Raw genomic sequence first — 22121 nt, 5'->3', positions numbered from 1 at the left:
AATCAAATTTTTTCCCCGCACAAAACTTACTGCACAGTACTGTATAAAATATGTGTCAATACCACAAGCACAACAATTTGCAATCAATTTTGCAGGTTTGAATTAAAGTGAATTTTAAAAATCATACATTCATATTTATTTGGATGAGGTGGTCTGTGTGGTTCTTGTCTGAAGTGTGACAGCACAGAGATGCAACGTTGAATCTAGTCAGCACAGTGAAGCCACCGAGAGAACAAGCTTACGTGCATTGTAGGCCGTGGAGAGACTCATGGTAACGTTTGAAGTTAGAGGCACTGCTGCGATAAAGACATGAATGCCTGGTGAAGAGAACTTGATTTCGAGCAGAGGTAACAGAAGCAACATGCAGTAATTACAATTTCATATCTGAACTAATGTAATTTGATTTGTGAACTGCTTTTATTTGTTCATACATTACTTCCTATATTCATAGTGTTTTTTTGCTTCAGAAACTATATAGATTCTTTTATATAGTTTTTATATATAGATTGTTTATTATAATTTGTCACATTAAACATGGAATGGTATCCATTTGTGCAGGTCTATGACTAGCAGGAATCCCTGTTTCATGCATTCCACAGAGCATTGCTTCATCATCCAAGCAACGGAAGAAAGGCATGAAAGAAAGTAGTGAGGGGGTTTTCACTTTCTTCAAAATGCATATTAGAAGGGCTGAGGCAATTCCAGTTATATCTAGTTAATAAAATGTGCAAAGTAAAAAAATAAAAACACTGATATTTGAATATGAATTACCACGGTTAAAGGTAGTTCAAATTATACCCGGCAAACGTCAACCATAGCATTAATCATTTCATAAAAATACAATTACAAAAAACACACTTGGAACAATTAAAACAACACAATGTAACCCAATCACAATTCTGTAAAATCAAACTGACCACTTTGGAAACAACACTGAAAATCAATTTCACATGCTGTTGTGCAAATGGAATAGACAGTTTTCAGTTCCTATGCTTTCTGGCTGATGTGTTGGTCAATTTTGACTGCTGGCAGTGAATGGCCGTGGGAGTCCGTAAGAGCAACAACCCAGCAGCAGCACCGCTAACTCCGCCTTTGAGCAAGGAGGAACAGGAGGAGCACTGCCAGAGATCTGCAAAATGACCTCCAGCAGGCCACAAATGTGCATGCGTCTGCTCAAACGGTCAGAAACAGACTCCATGATGGTGGTATGAGGGTCCGACGTACACAGGTGTTGGGGTTGTGCTTACAGCCCAACACTGTGCAGCTTGTTAGGCATTTGCCAGGGAACACAAAGTTTGGCAAATTCGCCACTGGAAATCTGTGCTCTTTAGAGTCTGGAGATGCCGTGGAGAACGTTCTCTGCAACATCCTCCTGCATGACCGGATTGGCAGTGGGTCAGCCCAGGTATTGTAGGGAGGTCATACAGGCACTTGGAGGCCACAGACACTACTGAGCCTCATTTAGACTTGTTTTAAGGACATTACATCAAAGTTGGATTAACCTACAGTTTTGTTTTTCCACTAAGTTTGAGTGTGACTCCAAATCCAGACCTCCATGGGTTGATCAATTTGATTTCCATCAATAATTTTTGTGGATTTTTGTTCTCAGCACATCCAACCATTTAAAGAACAAAGTGTTTAATAAGACATCCATTCATTTGGGTCTAGGGTGTGTTATTTTTTGTTGAGCAGTGTATGTAGAGGATTTATTCACCTTATAACACCCATCACCATGTGTTTGGCCCTGACACTTAACATTGATTCTTAATAACCTCCTCTGCTATTCAGTAACGGGACATTCATTACATAGCATGCTGATAAATACCAAGAGCAAATGAAAGGCAAACAGACCCTTGCAGAAGGCCAGTCCAAATGAAACTCCGTGAGGCTTCAAAACGCTTAGAAATAAAATCACAAAAACACAAGAAAGATGGCAAATACTGTGTAATAATAATACTATTAAAGTTATGGTCAAAGGAAGTGCAATGATATTCGCTCTACACAAACCCAGAACACAATACGGTCTTCTGCTCATGGCCACCTGTTGGCCTCACCACAGTTGTTTATCACTTTCAGTTTCCATGGCAGCACAAGAAAGCACTAGGTTTATGCAGCCATGAAGGACAGAGTCAGAAGGATAAACACACACGCATACATTCAACCCATTGAAGCTAACAAAGATGTGAGTATCAGAGATATTCAATGGTCAGAATAGACAGTCGGACAGTCGGAGGGCCCTATTCTGGTACAAGCACAAGGCATACCTTGGTCATTTCTGTCCGCTGTGCTTACTGCTCGAGACTTCTGATAACTACATCAATTCCAGCATGTCAAGTAGGGCTAGGGCTGAAGCATATTTACAAAAAACTAAATTGCGATTTGAATAAATGCCATTTCATACATCTGGGAAGACATGCTGGGTTGGCTAGCGAGAGTCAGTGAGCAAGAGAATTGAGTGTTGGTGAGCCCCTGGGGGGTTGGGGAGGCAGGCAGAGGACAGGCAGCTGCAGCGACTGTGCGGTTAGAGAACGGGACCAGGCGAATGTTGAACGGAGGGCAAATGAATGGGCAGGCAATGCTTTGTCCGTCCGAGGGGGCATGCAGCAAAAAAAGTTCAGACAGTAAAACAATTGTCCTCTTCGTGATGAGCCACTTTCAGACCAAATGCGCCCGCCATGAGGTTTCTGCTTTTGTCTAAAAAACTGTGAATGGCACTCAATGCATTGCGCTTGCCGTTGGAGTCAATGCAAGAAATAAGTGTGGTTTTCTAAACTCCTGGTAAGTCTATTTTGTCATGGGACATGTTTCTTTATCCCCATAACTAGGGGTCAGAACCATAAACAAGAGCGACATGTACAGTACAGGCCAAAAGTTTGGACACACCTTCTCATTCAATGTGTTTTCTTTATTTTCATGACCATTTACATTGGTAGATTCTCACTGAAGGCATCAAAACTATGAATGAACACATGTGGAGTTATGTACTTAACAGAAAGTGGAGACCTGGCCTCCACAGGCAAAGTGCTAAACACCTCTGGGAACTCCTTCAAGACTGTTGGAAAACCATTTCAGGTGACTACCTCTTGAAGCTCATAGAGAGAATGCCAAGATTGTGCAAAGCAGTAATCACAGCAAAGAGCGGCTATTTTGAAGAAACTAGAATATAAAACATGTTTTCAGTACATAACTCCACATGTGTTCATTCGTAGTTTTGATGCCTTCGGTGAGAATCTACCAAAGTAAATTGTCATGTAAATAAAGAAAAACTAATTGAAAACTCTTTGAATGAGAAGGTGTGTCCAAACGTTTGGCCTGTACTGTAGCAATTGTAGTACTTCAATATAAAGTCATGACAAAAGCCATACAAGCAGTGTGAAAACACAAAGAACTAGTCTCACCTGTTAAAAAAAAAAAAAACTTCCTCAATAAAACAACAAGCATTCAGGCGAAATTATTGCACCAAATATTTCAATGTATAATATTAAAATATGAGTAATAAGAGTTAAATTGTGGTGCATTGTATGAATATTTTAATGTCTGATGCACTATTTAATATTACATACAGTCCCCGACAAGTCTTGTTGCTTGTGTACAATTGACCTCAAGAGCCGCAGAAATATATTTCTAAATCAAGATTTATTTATTAAGAAATTACTAGTTTTATTCCCTACAGCTTTTGTAATAATGTTTCAGTGCAAAAGGAAACAGTCAATATTCAAAGCTTAGTAAAGCCAAAGGAGTCTTTTTTTTTTTTGCAAAGACATAAGTGTTGTCGCCTTGTCATATGAGCTTCACTTGTGACTAATAATAGATGAATTAGTTCCCAGGTGTGTATAAAAAGAAGCCCAGTACACTAGACCTTCACATCAACTGCAGCTAGACCTCCGCAAACATGCCTAAGATTCACCCTGAGACTAAAGTGTTGATTACCAAAAGGCTGAAGACCAGATCCACTGCTGATGTGGCAGACACCTTCAATGTGTCTCAGCATCAAGTACAGAAAAAATATTGCAAATATTGCAGGAGACCTACTGGAGCCCGCATGGATCCAAGATTCACCCAGAAAACAGTGAAGTTTGGTGACAGAAAAATCATGGTCTGGGGTTATATCCAGTATGGGGGTGTGCAAGAGATCTGCAGGGTGGAAGGCAACATCAACAGTCTGAAATACCAAGAAATCTTAGCAACCTTTTATATTCCAAACCATAAAAGAGGCCAAATTCTGCAGCAGGATGGTGCTCAGTCACATACTTCCATGTCCACATCAAAGTCCCTCAAGGCGAAGATGATCAAGATGCTCCAGGATTGGCCAGCCCAGTCACCAGACATGAACATCATTGAGCATTGAGGAAGCATGGAAGACGAAACCAAAGAATATTGAAGAACTCTGGGAGGCGTGCAAGACTGCCTTCTTTACTATTCCTGATGACTTCATCAATAAATTGTATGAATCCTTGCCAAACCGCATGGATGCAGTCCTTCAAACTCATGGAAATCATACAAGATATTAAATTTGAATCTCACAGCACCACTACTTAATCTGCTGATTTTTTTAATTGCAGTAAATTTGTTCAATTTCTGTATAGGCGACAAAACTTCTGTCTTGCCGAAATTTGTTCTTTCTGTTTTGATTAAACGTTAAATATTTTTTCAGTGAAACTAATTCATTTCAATGCATTAAACATCAGTTGGTAGGGTTTTAGCTTTTCATGAGCTATCTCTAACACCAATTGATTAATTTAAATTCTGTTTTAAAGACTTTGCTTTGAACTTTTGATTTAATTGAAATTAGTAACATTTTTAAAAAGCGAAAGAGGTAACAGTGTTTTAATTGTCAGCAAAACCTTCAGTTTTTTTCATATATTGAAATTAAATGATGTTCCACATTATCAGAGTACCCATCTAAAATATTAGGACAGGCAAACAAAACAGCCAAAAAAGCCTGCTTTGATTCTATGGGTCATGCAAAAATGTGTCACGTGCTGCACTGTACTCAGATCAGGCAGTCACTACCGCCGCTGCTTTTTAACTAGAATTTTTATACAGCCATAAACACCATTCACCAACCACAATGTGCAAAGCAGAATGCACAAAGCACTCTTTATACCTATCACTGCAGGACCATAGACAGGCTACGGGAAGCCTGTCTATGTCATATTAATGTTTGTTTTCTCCCCCTGAGTATTGAGTACAATCATTTGTATTGGTAGCAAGTTTGAAGTTCCATGACAAGCATGACTAGCTGCCTGGTTTGAGTACAGCACTGCTCCATGCAGGAGTTTGGCCTCGTCTACCTGGATGTTCAAAATTAAATGTCTTACATGTTTTGCTTTATTTTGTAGCTGCATTCGACTGACACTGTTTAACGTTTGTTGGTATTTTGTCAGAAATTGTCGGAAAACATTGGATGCAGCATTAATTTGATGCTGCTGGTGCTGAATGCCCGTGTAGACATTTGGATTTCCGTTCAGTCAACAATTACCTGGCATCACAAACCCCAGAATATCGCCAAAACCTTATTTTTAAATCATGAAAATTTTAAATCTGTCTCAACATGTTGAGTTTCCAACCAGAGAACTTAAATCTCATATAGTCAGATAAAACAACTCAATGGCCCCACCTCATACCACACTCTTAACATAGAAACCATTGCAGAAGAGAGCAAAACCTGGAATAAAGCCGGCCAGAGAATGCCCAGAGGGAGATTTTGAAGCTCTGGAAGATAGTTTTGAATTTACATACTAAACAGAGAAATAGAGTTACATGGCCACAGGCATTGAGGAACTGCACTGGGTCACCAAAACAGTCCTAAATGCCAAGCAAACACTCTGGTGTACACAAACACAGGAAAAAAATATATATCACAACTACATACAAAAATCCTAAATCACTTCTCTATCATGGCACATTATGAATGGGCATCCAAAAATACATGCACTGGTGGCTCCCTAATGCATACCTCTGTACCACACATTGCTCCAGTTCCAGCATGAGCCACACCAGAAAGTTTTCAGCCAACACCACAGTAGTGCAGCACATCAGAAAATGGTATGAATCCTGCCTTGTCTCCAACCAAGACCAAGCTCTTCATATAATAGAGAAGACAACAGATCACACCTCTCTCCACAGCCAGCAAAACATTCAATCCTGCTGCATCTGCAGCCATCCCTCCTATGGACTGTCCACCCCCCTCCCACCTGGAAGAAGATGCTGCAGCATCAGGAGCAGGTTTGTCAGACTGCAATAGCCGCTTCCCGGGCTAGCTTCTGACCACAATGCTGCCTGAATCACTGGATAGAGAATGTGTGGACTCTCAAAGGGTGGTTAATTACTCAATATATGGTTCTCCGCCACTATTTCAGTTCACATATCATAGACTATACATATTAGGGCTTGGTGATACAGCAAAAAATGTATCAATATACTGAAACAATTGGATTTATCACAATTCTTGTCTGAAATTGCCAGATTAAAGACACCAGCAATAATAAACCATTTATTAACATACAAAACATACATGACTCCTGCTGCCCTCCTCTACTCAGTTTTCAGCCATTTTGCAAGCTTTCACTTGCTAGTTTTACAGAGTGAAACACTATTGTGGAAAATAGCCAAAGCTGATGACAGAGATTGAGCTAAACTTCATCGCAATAAATCAAATCAAAATTGTATTGTCGGTCAGCCCTAATACACAACATGCAATGGAGTAAGTCAACAAACTCATGTTGTAAATCAAAACTAAAAGGTGGTCCTACTAAATAATACACAATTTTACTGACTGTGTACTGGGTTATGGAAGTGTTTTGTAAGCTAGATGTGTGCAACATAACCTGATCTCACTGGATAAAATGCACCTTCATGTGACTGTCTCCACAGCAAACTTAAAAAAAAAAATAAAAGGTTTGTTAACTGTATTATAACTGTAGTATAATGGCTGTATTATTGAGCATTAGAGCGATTCACCAAAAAATGAAACCAAAGAGCTAAAACATTACTGTTATATTTGTAGTTTTAGCTGCTCTAGTATTTAAGATGGGTACTTAGATAATGTGGAACATCATTTAATTTAAATGTATTAAAAAACAATTAGCAGACATTTGAAACGCTGTACACAATGTATTTTTTTTTTTTTTTTTTACTAATTTCAATGAAATTCAAGTCAAATTATTATAACCCAGAAATTCAAAGTTCAGTTTACATGTGTTATATTGAATAGTGCATCAGGTTTAATTAAAATATTCATACAATGCACAACATTGTATCTCTTAGTACTAGGCATCATGTTAAACTGAACAGCACTTGTGTAGCTTTTAGACCAGTGACATTGTTGTCCCATGCATCATACCAGTTTAAATATTATTTTATTGAAGTGTCGCACAGTTTTGACACCCATTATATTGCCAGTTTCAGCAACAAATTTCAACTGACCATGGTGCACGGACAAACAAGACTTAGAAAACAAGACTTAGGAAAAAATGGGTTTCCGAGAATAGCGCAGCTGGAGGGGACAAACATCAATTAAATTCTGTGCTCAGTCAATGCTCATCCCCAATCATTGGTCTTAACATCATAGTACATGTAAGCTCATGAGTTTTAATTTCAAATCACAAAAGGCTAACTGCATCGCCACACATACCTTTCCTGTTAATTCTGATATAAAATTACGAAGTCAAACCAAATGAACAAGGAGAAAGAGATCATGCTACAAAAACTTCAGCTAGGACTTCTGCAGAACTGCCACACAGTGATCAGTTCACCTCTCAAATACACACCACGTTATAAGCTCTTCCATTTGAAAAGGAAGTAGAACAATTTAACTGAACTTCTTAAAGCATTAGAACAAATATTACAACACTACAGTGAGTCAAAAGGAGGTAAACGAGCAAATGGTCCACACTCAACACGCAAAATACCTCACCAACAGAGCTTCCTGAAGAACTGCTGCTCATTAGATGCTTCAGCATAGACAATATGTATAAAGAATGCATATACTGAGTTTTTAGATTTATTAAGTAAATAAAGCATATGAATTAAGTTTCAAGAATTCTGCCAAAACCCAGCACAGTGTATGTACTATCAAAAGAAGAGCTAAAAGAGCAAGATCCAGTACCTTGTCTATTGAATAAAAAAAAAATGTGTGGTGCTAGTCTCTCTCAAAGTCTGCACTTGACCATGTACATCTTTCATTCAATCTAGTTTCATCAGATTTATGAGAAGTTTCACAAATAGTGGCTGATTAATATGAACTCAACCTAAAAAAAAAAAAAAAAAAAGTCTATTGTGTTTCGAACAATTCGATTTTTTAAATACAATTTTATTAGTGTTTATAAGTGTATAAGTGTTTTCTGATATCGCCAGACTGAAATAATACATAGCTTATTAACATCTAAATGCCACTCTCGGCTCTGTTTTCAGCCATTTCCATCTTTGCTAGTTTTGTGCAGTTAATCATATCACATGGTACTGCTTGCATTGCTTCTGTATTCTAGCAGCCGAGACATCCCAACCAGCCAAAACTTGCAAACCCTGTAGTCTGAGGTCAAATGAGTTTTATATACCAGAGTTCAGATTTTATATCTTTGTCTAGAATGGGCTACATGAAAGGAACATGCTCTGTGATCCAAGAGTTTTTCGCTCTCTCTCTCTCATCCTGTTGTGTGCACTTCTTTCAAGTGCACAATTTTTTTTCTGCCCTGTCTCGTGGGCATGCTCTTGTTTGCTTGCTCTAGCTTCCGTGATATATTAGTAAGTTTGCAGGCATCAGAGGGCCAGCATGAGGGAGACTTGAGATGTCTGGCAGCCACGTGTCTCCATTTAAAAGTAATGCAAATTTCACGCATTTTATTGTGATTGGGAATAATGGCCAAAGATGATCAAAAATGGGATTGAGCATATATTGAGAATGAATAATCAGCAAGCCCTAACTCAACCTGTGTATGATATTTTGTTTCAACAAGTTTAGTTTAAGACCAAAATAAACTGGTTATAGAAGATACATTTTATATAGAAATATAAATTTACCTTCAATGAATTACACCGGATTACCAGTAGCAATGCAGTGATAATTTTCTTCCAATCAAATTGTAAGTAACAGGAAATTTCCACCCCTAACTCCACCACCCTTTTAGTCCCTATAGAAAAGGGTGCAACCTTCCAGCCAGGAGAACAGGTTTCAAAAAGTCCTATCAGCTCATGACTTCATGGGCCTTAACATGGGGTATAGCATATTTACCATGCAGGCTGGTTGAACTTGTTTTGAACAAAGCGACTTGACAGACTAGTTGCGCTCTACGATGAATCTGTGACACTGTAATGCAATTGTGATCCTATGTTGTGCTAACCAGGCTAATGTATGAATTTTTTTCTAAAGTCTGGGCTTATTTATGATTTACATGAAGTGGAAGTTTACTGTGCTGGCTTTCAGAAGTTGCTGGATACCAGATTCGTGATTAGAGAGGAGTTTGAGCTCTGTTCTGTAGCTTTAACACCAGATCAAGGAATGTGAAACCGTTCTTAAAGATAATAAACATCGAATATTAAGTAAAGAACATAAAAAATATACATACATACAGATTATATATATATATATATGTACACACATACACACACACACACACACACACACACACACACAAGCTCTACCTGTGGTACTGCCAGGATGTGAGGCCCTTATTATGGGATGTGCACGACACACACAGATCCTGCTGATAAAAATCTGCCATTCTCCAGCTGGCCTAAATGGGTGTTATCCCCACAGTACAAACAGGAGAGCTGTGTCAAAATAAGACCCTGCACTCGCACACTCCAATCCACTCCCCACTGACAACACCTCCCTCAATCTCACAGCCAGTATTAATCTCAAAAAAAAAAAAAAAAAGTCAAGTACTGACACTGGACGCTTTTCCATTAGCCTTGGCTGGGAGCAAACTCATCGATCAGAGCCTTAAAGCACAAATCAAATTTCATGAATACAGTTTTATTTTCTACAACCTGAAATGAAATCTTGGAGTGCTAAACATTTTCATACCAACACATATTCACATTATTAACTATTTCAGAGGCTGAATCTGATGTTTCTTATAGCAATGCCACTAATAGTTACACTGTATTATAAAAACAGTAACTTGTCAAGTATGCTTGCACATTCTCTCTGGGGGTCTGATGAATGCCATGTAACCTTTTCCTTGCAACTTACATGATTTCACATGTTTGTGTCACACCACAATATCCTACACATTAGCTGTGAGAACAAGGCATGCTCACAGTTCACAGACTGAAACATTTACTGTTCCTATATTATAAGGTGGTATGAAAAGGGCTCTAATACCTTTTGAACATAAAATCAACGTTAAATAATGAACTGATTGGTGATGTCTGCTCTGTTCCCATTTAACTGTCAATGGGGCTAAAAATAGTGATGTCACTAATCACAGCAATAAAGAAAGTAGGGCTGCACGATTTGGGGAAAAAGACATATTGCGATTATTGAGATCAATATTGCGATATGCGATTGCGATATGATAAAGGACACTTGCTTGTATATCAATGAAAAGTTGCATACTAATAGTGAAATGTTTAATTTCAAAGTGAAACATACAAACTACTTATAACAACCTGAAATGCCCTGAAGTGCTTTCAAAATACAATATTCTACAAATATAAAATAATCACAAAAAATATTAAATTCTCATTAAAAACTCTTAACATTAATGTCGAACGACAAAACCTGGTAAGGCTAAACAACTGTTTTGATTATATTTGGCAATTATAAAATCCTGTATTATAGTTCTTACTTTTAACCAAAAGTTGTTTGGAGGCTGACTTGAACACAGGGATGCATAGCTTTGCTAGCTTAGCTAAGGTTAAGATTTGTAAACTGTGAATTTCTTTAGGAAACCTTCAAAGTTTGAGAAAAGTTAACTAAACAGCTAAGAACAGTCTAAATAGTTAATGCCTACGTTTAGCCAAAACGTTGATTGGAGGCTGACTTGAACACAGGAATGCATTGCTTCACTATCTTAGCCAAGGTTAAGACTTATAAAACGGGATTTTATAAATATTCAAAACAATTGTTCAGCCTTACCTATGAAATGTAATCCCCCGGGATCTGGTTTGTACAGCCCCAAGCAGCACAAGAGTGAGGCATTTTTATGCACTTCTCTCCATAGACATGTATATGCTTTAGGGCTGCAACAACGAATCGATTAAAATCGATTACTAAAAGAGTTGCCAACGAATTTCCTAATCGATTCGTTATGTCGCGCGACGCGGAGACGTTTGATTAAAAAAAAAAAAAAAAAAAAAAAAACAACTTTATTTGAGCGGAGTGAACACACTCGGTCTCTCTCGCGCGCGCACAGACGCTAACAGAGTTTGGCGCCTCATAGACAGCACGGAGCAAAAAAAAAAAAACGAGCGGAGGTAGAGGACAGATACATGGCGGAGGCAGAGAAATCTGCGCGAAAATATGCAAAAGCGACATGGCACGGCACGGGAGCACCACGGCAATGATCCAGCACCTGAAACGCGTGTTTGACTAGGAGGAGTTCAGCAGCAGGGGAAGTCACTACAGAATCCTACCTTTGTTCCGTTTTGAAGTGAGGAATGTAATGTCCCTGGTGCTGGTGTTTAACTCGCCGCGGAGGAGAACTAGACGGGGACTTACAGCGCCACCTACAGGTGTGGAGGGGGGATGAAACAGCGTTCGGACTGTTCTCTGCGTCTCCGTGTGGACGACTCGCCTATTGTGTCCCTGAGCAAGACACTTAACCCTAAGTTGCTCCTGGGGGGACTGTCCCTGTAACTACTGATTGTCGCTGGATAAGGGCGTCTGATAAATGCTGTAAATGTAAATGTTTACCAGTCATCCAGCTTGACAGGCATGACAAGTTAGCGTTAGCTCGTTAATAACAGTAGTAAAGCAGGGGTGCTATAGTTACTTTGCATTAAAAGACTAAAGACATGTTTTTATTCACTAGCCTTTTTTGGACCATTCATTTTTCAATCTGTTATGTATAGCTACACTGCAAAAAAAGCTTTTCTTACCTAGTAATTTTGTCTCGTTTCCAGTCCAAATATCTAAAAAAATCTTAAATCAAGATTACTAGACAAGAAAAATGGCATGAGAAAATTAAGTGATGCTTAAAACTTCTGTTTGAGATTATATCTCATTAAGATTAGTTTTCTTACCCCATTGGCAGATATTTTAAGCAAACAATCACTTAAATTTGAGATGTTTTATCAGAAAACAAGACATCATTTCTTATGCTATTTCATGTGTCTATTAAATGTATCTTGATTTAAGATTTTTTAGAGATTTGGACTGAAATCAGTACAAAACTACTAAGTTAGAAAAGCATTTTTTCAATGTGTGTCAGTGTGAGAGTTTGTGAGTGTGCGTGTCTGCGAGTGTGTGCATCTGCAGTGTAGTGTAGAGAACAAGTTTTGACATTCAAACAAATCCTGTTAAATTTTCTGATTTGTATTGTTCTTTATTTTTTTATGAATTATTTATCGTTCTGGCAGCTCAGGTGGCACTTTATTTAAAAAAAAAAAAAAAAAGTATATTTGGCAAATGTAAAGCATACATGTGTATTTTTTTGTGTTAGTCAATGTTTTATTCTATTTTATTATTATTATAACAGCTCAAGGAGCAACATGTTTGTGCACTTTCTAAAGATTTTGGCTCTGTTTTTGAATAAAGGGTTGGAAATGAATTATTTTCTTTTTCTTTTTTTATCCGATTCAACGATTAATCAAAAATAATCGACAGATTAATCTATTATTAAAATAATCATTAGTTGCAGCCCTAATATGCTTCACGCCACAGCAGAGCCTATCGCAATATGGCGGCGACGTTGACATATGATGCGGCGCGTCATGTGCCGTCTACCCATATGTCTCCGAATCGAAAGTCACGTGACCATATAAGTCACATCTGACTGAGATGTGAGACGTGAGACTTCAGTCAGCTCGCCAATCCAATCCATGTACTAATCATTTAAATCGCAGCTTTTTGCGTTCATGTAATCGCACAGACTGACATTGCGATTACGATTGCGATTAGATTAATCGTGCAGCACTAATAGAAAGGCATAATTGATATAATTTGTATCACAGAGGGAAACCAATGATAGCAGTTAAGATTTATATTAACACAAATAATCAATAAATGTCTTTAAAAAATCAGATGGAAACAATGTGGTGGCATTCTTTGTAAAGCACCGCCTGCACTGCATTTTAAAATCCTCTAAACCACACAGCTAGGCTATTAAGAGGAAGAGTAGAGGGGGGAAAAGAGAAAAGGAAAAGAAAGGCTGAGAGGTAAAAGTGCGTAAAGGCCTTTGTGTGATGTATACAGCACCATCACAGCTGGTGTTTAGGCCCTCCCCCCCTACGTGTCCCTGCTCGCGTTTGTGTCTTTGGCTTTTAGGTATGCTTTTCAACCATGCACTGGCGGCTTGGCCAGCCCACCCCCAACCGCACTACCCCCTTCCCCCCTTCCTGTCAGCGCATTTCAATGCAAATTGGGCCATACTGAATGGCTGCAGCTGCCCCCATCAAAAGGGACAAGAGGAGCAGCCACCACGCTCTGCTCAAGGGCCCTGGGTATTTGAGATTCACCCACCACAAATGTACCAAATCCCTCCAGCAAATCTTGGACAGGAAGATATTTTTGTTGCAATGTCTAGTCTTTTCTTCCAGCAGAGTTATATTTTACTTACATATATTTAAGAGTGCGATGCTATTCTAACACGAACTGCCCTGTATAGCAGAAGGATCAGAGCACCATTCATAATCTACAGAAGGACTGTAGCAAGTGAGTGACAAATGCAGCAGTTAGAAAGGTATAGGGTACACTAACCACATGAAACTAAGGAAATGTTGCAGGTAACCTTGAACTTATGGCACTGAGGAGAAGCTCACATTAACTGCAACACGTAGAAAAATTTTAAAGGAAATGTTTCAGCAGCAGAAATGCTGCCTGTACGTTTAGTATAAGTTATGTAGCAACCGCTGAACTTGCGCAAGGGAGCAAGCAATTACGAGACTTTATTTAGCTTCAGCCTGATCTTAATGAAGTGAAAGTGAAGTGATTGTCATTGTGAAACACTGCAGCACAACACACGGCAACATAACAAAATGTGTTCTCTGGATTAAACCATCACCCTTAGTGAGCAGTGGGCAGCCATGAAAAACACCCAAGTAGTAGTGTGTGGAGACAATACCTTGATCAAGGGAGCCTCTGTATTGATAAAAGAGATTTAACTATTAAAACATCCACATCAGTTCAATGTAATGTGTAATGACGCACTAAACCAGAAATGGGCACCAGAAAAAAATTAAAATCCAATAGCGAAAAAACAAGATCCATTTTAACAGGAAATGAATGGACAGTAGACACAGTTATAAAAATAAAAAATAAATGTTTTACCATCACAAAATAAAAATAGATTTCAACAAAATCACATATCAAAATAATGACATGACCACAGGCAAAATGCTGCCACACAACTGGGCCAAAGCACAAACACACATTACCATTAGAAAACAAGACAACCAATTAGTGAAAAAAGTGCTCATTATCCAAGCTCAGCTCAGAAAGTTCAAACATGCTCCAGAGCAGGACATGTCGAGATGATTTTATTAAAAATAGACCTAAAGAAGACCTCTGCAGCCTCAGCACTCGTCCTCAGCGAGTGACGGTGCTCTGTGTTGGGAGTAGTGACTGGAGCACGCAGTAGCAGTGTTACAGTACAAACATTTCACACTAAAAACAGTATTTTTTTTCAACTTTAAAATGCTATTTTCAGATTCACTCTTGTGAGCAAAAATTCCATTGTAATATTGTGTAACATAAAAATTATTTCAAGGAACTGAGACAGGAACCAGAAGAAAACTAATGTTAACAAAGCGCAGCTAGAGGACCCACAAATCTACACTCCTTAACCACAACCCACATCTACAAAACGCAGCCACTTCAGCAGGACCAAAACAAGCCTTAAGTGTACCACTGCCAAAATTTGAGAACCAAACCAAAGCATCAATACATCACATTGTATGCTGTAAACAGCATAAGCCGTGTGTGAATTTACAATATTCATGGTCATGAAAATAACTGCTGAATCAATGTACTCATTTAACAGACTTCAGATAAAAATAAAAACATGGGAAAGAGCAAAACAGCATCACAAGCATCCTTAAAAAATTGAACAATTCTAAAAAACCCAACATCAACAACTGCAGTCACAATGCACATTTGGGGCAGTGGTGGTCTAGCGGTTAAGGAAGCGGCCCCATAATCAAATGGTTGCCGGTTCCAATCCCAATCCGCCAAGGTGCCACTGAGCAAAGCACCGTCCCCACACGCTGCTCCCAGGGTGCCTCTCATGGCTGCATACTGCTCACCAAGGGTGATGGTTTCAGAAGCAAAAAGTACAGACAAAATGCTGATAAAATGCACAAACTAGCAACTGTGGTTTATTTTAAACAGTGTATGATCTGGGTTGGGCCCAGTTATAGCACTTAGCAGATACCCTTATCCAGAGAGAAACCAGAGGATCCTCTGGACCAAGATGGCACAGTGGCAGTAGCTCGCAGTGTCCCCTCATGTACCACAATGGTGTACAATTTTTGTAGTTTTCTGTTTTTCAGCGGGCTGGAAAATACACATGGACAACAGGGAAAAGAATGCCCATGTCTACATCTGGAAAAAACTCTTCCGGCTTCCTACTGTCCTACAGGACTTGCGAAAACCACTGCACACTCTCAGGCCCATGGCGTCACCTGATGCTGGTGCCCGAGGGAAAAGCAGTGCTTGGGAAGCGGCGGGGGGGGGGGTTAGTGCTAGGCTAAGGGCTAATTCAAGTACTCCCGTCCATCCTACTACCCAACGTCTGTTCTCTGGACAATAAACTGGACTTCATCAAACTTCAGCGGACTATCCAGCAGGAATCTAGCGACAGAATTCCGCCCTTCATCTGGACAGGCTTACCGCAATTTGTGCCGACCGGAATGCAGCGCTGTGCGGTAAGACCTGCGTAAGGCGCTCTGCGTGCTGATTAGCGATATGCAGAATGTACACCCTGACGGACAGGTCATTGTCGCTGGAGATATCAACCATGCAAATCTCAAGTCAGCTCTCCCTAAATTCCATCATGTGGACGATAGACAATTTTATTTACACGAACATTGTTGGCGCATACCGGAATGAGCCCCGCCCCATCTCTGCCAATCAGACAACACGTTAATTCCAGCATACAGACCACTCGTCAGATGCACAAAGCCGGTTCTGAAGAAGAGTACCTGGCCGGCAGGAGCCATTTCTGCTCTTCAAGGCTGTTTTGAGCGCACTGACTGGCAAAGGGAGGCTGCAACCAACGACGACAACACCATCAACTTGGAGGAATACACAACATCAGTGAACAGCTCAATCAACAAATGCACTGATGACATCACAGGCAGGGCATCCAGGCAGTCACAAACTACAAGACTAAAACCTCTTCCTGTGACAGTGACCCCTCCCTACCAGATGCGCTGAATGACTTCTACGCACAATCCGACACACAGACCAACGTGACTGAGGAAATCCAACTCTCCTCCCAGTGATCAGGTGCTGTATCGAACCACGGCGGACAGAGTTAACACAGGAAAGTTGGCTGGACCAGACAACATCCCTGGAAAATGCTCAGAGACAGGAAAGCCCATCTCCCACCACTTTCTATAGAGGGACTGTTGAGAACATTCTGACCAGCTGCATCACTGTCTGATTTGGGAACTGCATCATATCGAACCGCAAAACCCTACAGCAGATAGTGAGGACAGCTGAGAAAATCATCAAAGTCTCTCTTCCCTCCATAACGCACATTTACCACACACGCTGCATCCACAAAACCCCCAGCATTGTGAAGGACTCTACACACCCCTCACATGCACTCTTCGCATTCAGGCCCTCACTAGCAGACTGTGCAATAGCTTCTTTCCACAGGCCATCAGAGAGGGACTTTCCTCTTGAAACTGACATGCTCACAGAACTTCTGTTATACTGAGTAATATCTCATTTTGCACTCTTCTATTCTGCATAGCAGTATTTGCACTATTTTAGTACTTTGCACATTAATTACTCATTTCACTAGTTTAGCGCTCTGTGTCTACATGGTTGTCTACATGTTTTTTGTTAAATGTAACTCTTGCACTGCCTGTGTCCCCTGTTTGCCCTTTTTAGTATGTAGGGTCTGGAGAAACGTTGTTCCCTTTCACTATGTACGGTATAACACGTATGTAGCTGAAATGACAATAAGGCTCAATCTGTACAATCAGTTACAAGGACAGTTCCCCTGAAGAAAATTGGGGTTAAGGGTCTTGCTCAGGGGTTCAAACCAGTGACTTTGTAATGTTCTGGTTTATAAACAAGCGTGTAACTAGTTAGGTTTTTATGTCCGTAAACCTTCAACATCTACCAGACATCTGGAAACTGACCGATGGCCAGCCCTGAAAAAACCCTTACTGTCATTCTGTAAAAAATACTTCAATACATACGGTTGAGCATTATAAACTGGACCTCCTGTCTGCGTTTAGCACACAGTCCGCATTAAAGCAGACCAAAGCTGGCCACCAACAAGCCTCTTGTTGACAAAAAATAAATAAATTTATTGAAAATGTAAAAAATAATAATAATTACAACTGGTATTTACAAGTAAATCCCCAACATAACACCCACACGGTTTTGCCCATTAGCCAATTGGTACAAGCATGTGAACACGATTCGACATGTTTACAGGAGAACACAGCGCGACAGAATTTGGCACAAACAAGCCGAATGCACTTTCTGCTGTTTGGCCCGGACAAATAATCGCGTCTCCATATTACACAGGTCATTACATCGGCACACTAACCACACTGACGTTGTTAATGCACATTTACATTCGCTTGCACCAAGGAAACCACAAGGCCAGCGGGCTAATGCCAGCTAGCTAGCAACCAAGCAACTCGACAAACGTGGGGAAATGTTGCCAAACACAGCTTTTCAACGCTGCTTACCTTGTATCACATCGATATTACATCTAAACGATCGTGCTTCATATTCCTTTCCGATGCTTGGTTTTCCCCATTTGGGTCCTTTTCAGGAAACTGTTGTCCGAGGCCATTCGATAGAGACGGCGCACATATCAGTCCCCACACAGCGACTGCAGCAGGCTAAGCTAGGCTAGCCTAGCTAAATCCCCGAAGCCGAGTAATGAAAATACCTTCCCACAAATCCAGGGGTTAGCAAAGCGAATATGTCCTTTCCATCACTTCTAGAAAAAAAAAAACGCGCGACGAAGGTGGTCCGCTGCTAACTTTATTCATAAAACCGCAGCTCTGGTTTTCGCACGATCGCGTGAAGAAGAAGAAGAAGAAAATCGCTCCCAATTAATCCGCTTTAGCGCGTCCTCGCGAGCCGTTTACAGACGGTGTTATGAGCCTGCTGGCGACCAGGCGCGCGCACGAGATGTCCGTGCACGCGCACAATTCGCGGTGCGTTTTCTAGCAGCACATTCGATACACCCGTCCTTCCGCGTTTCGCAAGTACAAGAACTGAATCCCGAAAATTACGTATTAGTCAATTATCAAACATTCAAAGGGAATTAGAAGTAAGAGAAGATAGTGTCACTTCCGTAGGACATTTTAATTGTTACATAACTAAACTCTAGTGAACTCGTTCGTTTTCAGTTAAACTAAACACAATGAAAATAATTTTATTTTCAAAGTTTAAATAGTATAAATGCAACACATCGTGGCCCCTTACTACTGGGAAAGGAGTATAAATTTGTTTTGCGTTGACGTAATTTAAAGGCCTACCACGTTCCTGCTGTCTTTTCACATGTTTGCAAAATATTTTAATTTGATATATGCGGGCGGTGATGCATGGGAAAAACATTAACGTAAGATCTAAGATGAGCATAATTCGTTTGTAGAAGTTTGGCGAGTGTGCTGATGAGAGAACTTCCTTATGTGTACGTGCCTGGTCACCACAACGGCCTTTGACTTTAGCCGCAGCTAAACGGATCGGATTACTCTAGGAAGCGAAATGTGATTGGCTACCGAAAATAGGCGGGTCCAACTTGACCGCACAATGGACGCCATTATGGATCAAGGCGTCGCTTTTGACCGAGTTCCTGCGGGACTGCAAAAGCTTGTGAGCAACAGGATACGCGTCCGCAATCTGGAGTCGTAGCCCGCTTTTGCATAGCTGGCTCAAAAATAAGTATAGAGCTAAAATATTTACTCTCATCGCAAAAAAGCTTGAGCTAAAGTTAGCGCGCAACATTGTAAAACGCAGTAGTTGCGTCAACAAGGAATTGAAAGAAACATTAGGATTGGTTGACAAGAAAAGCAGGTTCAATCTTCTCTCACATTGGCTAAATTATATACCGTTAATAAACGTGGGCAATAGCGCCACTTGGTGGAAGTTTAGTATACATACACGTGGTATTACGTTTCGCTCTGTATTCGGATACAAGTTGTATAGCGTAAGAAAGATTCGTTTTTTGTGAATTAATGTCCTATATGCAGACTTACAATAAGACATGGTATTGAAATATGTTGCAACGCAACATTACAAATACAGCCACTGCTGAACAGCGGTGGCCTAGCAGGTAAGGAAGTGGCTCCGTAATTAGAAGGTTGCCGGTTCGAATCCCAATCACTTCTCTTTCACTTTTTTTTGGAGGGTGGGTTCCATTTGCCCTGTCTTTGTTCTTTCCATAATTTACTGTCTTTTTGGCTCGCTCACTAGTCGTTTTGAGCACTATACCTCATCACTGACGATGCAATAGAAAGAATGTGTTGTCAGCTGCGTTTCTGACAGTACAGTCATATGTGAACTGCAGCAGTTTTCATAGATGCCACATACATAGAATGTATTTGGGACAGAAAGAAGGGGGGGGGTTACTGAAGCCTGGTAAAGAACTGTTGCATGATCACAAGAACTTTAGCTGATTATTAAAATTATGCACTATGCACATGAAGCATGATGTAATAATCTCAATATTCAATATCCAATTTCAACACAGAAACATATCAAATGTACCATTGTAAGTAAAGAAAACTCTGATTACACCAGGCAATTTATAGGATTTATGCAGTCACAACATTGATATCAGTTCAGATTTACAGATTTACAGTTCAGATCACATCCCAGAGATTCCCAATGACAGTATACAGTATTTTATTGACAACTCAGACAACAATGAAATGAAATCCAAATTCTAGGTAACTCAAAGTATGACAATTTATTTAAAATAAATAAAAAATGGACAAAAGTTTCTAAACATAAAATACACCAAAACAATGGCAAAATAAAAGCACAGTCTAGATCAGGGGTATCAAAGTCAAATGGACAGGGGGGCAAATGAAAAATTTAGGAACAAGCCAAGGGCTTGGACTGTATATCGTCTAGTGATCCCCATTAAACAGTCTGAAAACCTAAAAATATATTACTATATGATCAAATAAATAAATAAATACATTCTTATGGCTCTGTCAGTAAATTTCAACAGGGACAAAAGCTTTTTGTCCATATCATTGTCTTTATCCGCGTGTTTTGTCTCATGATGCCGTCTCAGATTAAACTCTTTCATCACCGCCACACTTTCTCCACACAAAACACACACAGGTTTTCCAGCTACCTCCGTGAACATGTACACCGACTCCCACCTTGTTTTAAAAGTCCGGTTCTCAGTGTCCACCTTCCGTTTTGCCATTTTTAAGGGTAGGCTATCTGAAAGTTGACTTTTGAAGTGATGCTAATGCCCGCTGATGAATAATGAAAGGAAGTGGCCATCGGAGCGCCACCGTTGAATTGTGGGAAATGTAGTGCGTTAGTGCGTGTAAAGTACCTGGATGCTGCTGGCGTGCAGTGACCTGCGGGCCAGTTCTAATAATACATTTATATAATCTCTGGGGACAGAAAACCCCCTCTCGCGGGCCGGATGTGGCCCGCGGGCCTTGACTTTGACATATGTGGTCTAGATGGTCTCAGCAGCACAGCCTTTGCATTATTGAAGAGCCACAACAATCCAGAGGCCTTCACTAACCTGGCACCATCCATTACACCAGACATTTTACTCACTTAATCAATAACATATATGTATATTGCACCATGCGTTAGTTCATGTTTACAATGCAATACGTTTCCCCATTTGTACAAAATACACTTTTTTTTTTTTACAAACCCCCCTCTGCCGTACACGAGATGGTATAGGCGACGCACATGGGACCCGGAAGTGTCCGTCAGTAATCCGCTCCGATGACTGCTTGTTGACTTTGTTGTACGAGTATCTGAATCGTGTTTTAATGTCTTCACACACTCCCCAAAATCGCCACAGCTCAATCACCCTCTAAAGCTTGTTAAAATAATTTTATCAAAAAGTTGAATCTTTGCGGTTTTTATTCCCTGCGTGACGAAACCAACACGATTGCCGCCTATTTATATACTCAATATATTGATCAGTGTTTACTTTGTAAAATGCACTTGAACAATAACTTGTATTAACAAAACTTATCAGTTTAATTTGATTAATGTATTCAGTATTATGTCATATTACTTTTAGCCTGATTGTTATGCTTACAGGATTTTAATGACACTGCATTCAAAGACTTTAAAAAAGTTGATCCCACATGGTTTATTAACAGTTGGTCCCAGTCTTTGCAACTATATCCAGTCTTCTTTGAAGTGTTTGTGGACATTGTGCCCGTTCATTCTGATGTTGAACAAGAAGGCCTGGCTTGCAATTTGCATTCTATTTACTCCCAAATGTGTCTCAGTTGTTCCACACTAAACTCATCTAAGCATGTACTTATGGGCCTTGCTTTGTTCTTTTACTGGGACAGAAAATTGTGTTTTCCAAATTATGAACATGACATTGTCCAACTTGTCCTGGTGCGTGCTTCAAATACCCTTCACTAGAAGCAAGGGGGTTGAGCCCAAACCCTGAAAAATGCCCCAACTATTTCTCCTGGCAGCCACAGAATATGGCTAAAACCTACAAATCACGTCCAACCCTAAAAACCTATTTATCAACATTGTAATGCAGCATGCTTTTGGTGTGAATGTATTTGTATGAAACCATTTCCCAGAT

The 22121-nt window shown here is 40.0% G+C and overlaps 1 protein-coding gene across 1 annotated transcript in view; it reads right to left on the bottom strand.

Annotated features, from left to right (window-relative positions):
- Positions 1-18441, bottom strand: part of ankrd11 (ankyrin repeat domain 11) — a 65695-nt gene extending 47254 nt beyond the window's left edge. Inside the window, exon 1 of the mRNA XM_028956757.1 lies at positions 18040-18441. The gene's annotated coding sequence lies outside the window, so the exon portion shown is untranslated. The remainder of the gene's footprint in view (positions 1-18039) is intronic.
- Positions 18442-22121: the final 3680 nt, after the last annotated feature.

Source organism: Denticeps clupeoides, chromosome 16, assembly GCF_900700375.1.
Source record: "Denticeps clupeoides chromosome 16, fDenClu1.1, whole genome shotgun sequence".
Lineage (NCBI taxonomy): Eukaryota > Metazoa > Chordata > Actinopteri > Clupeiformes > Denticipitidae > Denticeps > Denticeps clupeoides.
This window is presented reverse-complemented; position numbering and strand designations above follow the sequence as displayed.